Source organism: Gossypium hirsutum, chromosome A13, assembly GCF_007990345.1.
Source record: "Gossypium hirsutum isolate 1008001.06 chromosome A13, Gossypium_hirsutum_v2.1, whole genome shotgun sequence".
Classification (NCBI taxonomy): domain Eukaryota; kingdom Viridiplantae; phylum Streptophyta; class Magnoliopsida; order Malvales; family Malvaceae; genus Gossypium; species Gossypium hirsutum.
Window position 1 is genome coordinate 43,406,978 of NC_053436.1, and position 2,009 is coordinate 43,408,986.

The 2,009-nt window shown below is 33.3% G+C and overlaps 1 long non-coding RNA gene across 1 annotated transcript; it reads right to left on the bottom strand.

Annotated features, from left to right (window-relative positions):
* Positions 1-297: 297 nt before the first annotated feature.
* LOC107903711 (uncharacterized) lies at positions 298-1,698 on the bottom strand. Its single transcript, XR_001685916.2, has 3 exons — positions 1,302-1,698; positions 1,073-1,208; positions 298-683 (listed from the first exon to the last, which is right to left on the bottom strand). It is a non-coding gene; the product is annotated as an uncharacterized lncRNA (long non-coding RNA).
* Between the last annotated feature and the right edge of the window lie 311 nt (positions 1,699-2,009).

Genomic DNA, 2,009 nt, shown 5'->3' on the forward strand with positions numbered 1-2,009 from the left:
TAATGAAAGCTAAATATTATCCAAGAAGTGATTTTCTAAGTGCAAGACTAGGAGCTTACCCATCGTTTACCTGGCAAAGAATCTGGAATGCCCGCTCTTTATTGGAACAAGGATTGGGATGGAAAGTGGGGAATGGTGCCTCTATTAATATACGGAACGATAATTGGCTATCAGAACTTGGGGAGGGTCGACTATATTGTCAAACTATCAATATTAACTTTATAAAAATAAAAGATTTAATTGAGATGGAAGAACTTACCTGGAATATTGAATCCCTTATAATTTTATTCGATGAAGAGACAATAAATCGGATTCTTGTGATTCCACTGTTATGTCCAAGCTAGCCAAATATCTTGATATGGCGAAGTGATAAATCAGGAAATTACACAGCCAAAAGCGGTTACAGATAGCTTGTTACAGAAAATTTACTTAATAAAGAAGACAATACCGCTTCACAGAATTCTCGAATGCAAACTTTCTTTACAAAGATATGGAAGATTAAAGAAGCAGCTAAAATCCGAATACACGTGTGGAAACTTTCGATGGGGTTTTTGCCTACGCTTTACAATTTAAAAAATAAAGGCTTGGTGAGAAACGCTTGTTGCCTAGTTTGCAAGGAGGATGAGGAAACTGTGGCACATCTATTCCGAGATTGTAAATTCACAAGAAAAATCCTGCAAGATCTGATAACCGAAGACTCAACCTTAGATAGAAATCAAGAATGGCAAAATTGGTTATTGGATTTCTTCTATGAAAATGAAAGCAAAAAATGTAAAACTCTTATGATTTCTTTCTGGGAAATATGGTTCAACAGAAACAGAATATATCACAAGGGATAAATCCCAAATGAACAAGAGGTGATTTCCTTTATTAACGCATACTTACCAGAGAACGATTTTATTGAAGGCGTTTTTATGACAAGAACTATGCCTAAAAAATCAAATGGGAACCAACTGATGGGAATATAATCAAAATTAATTTTGATGACTCCTTTCAACAGAGTCTTAACATTTCTAAGGTAGGTATAATTGCAAGAAATAAAGATGGACTGATTATGGCTGTATGCATTTACCCGTTCTTAAACATCTCGACACCAGAACTAGCAGAACCCTGGGCGTACTTGCATGCGGTCACTTTTAGAGAGGAATTAGGTTTCAGAGAGATCTGCGTGGAAGGTGATGCGTTGACAGTAATTAAAGGGGTAACTACTACAGGAGAAGATAGATCTTGTATTAGCAATGTGATTAAAGCAATCCAGAATAAATTCGCAAATTTCACAAAGATAACATTCAGATTTGAACCTAGATTGGCCAATACTGCAGCACACACACTAGCAAAAGAAGGAAGAAGTTATGAATGACCGAAATATTGGATAGAGGAGGCTCCAAATTCAGTAGAAGACATTGTAAATAGAGAAAGGATCGGTTTTGAAAATGAATGATGACATTGTAAATAGAGAAAGGATCGGTTTTGAAAATGAATGATTTCGAAGGACACAGGCTGAGACTGGAAAATTTTTGTCTTGATTCCGAAGAACTCAGTTTTGTTTTGGCAAAGGGCTGAAAATTCTGATGTTTCATTATCCCTGATTCGGGTAAGAAGCCTTTACCATGCTACTGGTGTGAAAATGGAGATTAAGAGATTTGGGAGAAACGAATCGAGGCTAATGTGTCAACCTCTCCACTATAATAAAACATCAGTTACCTTTTTTCAAAAAAAAATATATGTAAAAATTAAAATAAATTTTCACACTTATGTAATTATTTATATGATTAATATTTTAATAATTCAACCGTTATATTTCATAATTCATTCACATAGATCATGCATGAAAATTTTGATGTAGATTTAAAACCTCTATATATTTGTTTTATGTAAAAAAAATTTCAAATGTTGAATATATATTAATATATAAAGTATATTAGATCAAAATGATATAGATATTGGACCGATTTGAAATTTACATGCATGACAAGTATAATTATATTGATAAATTTAATAGTTTGATC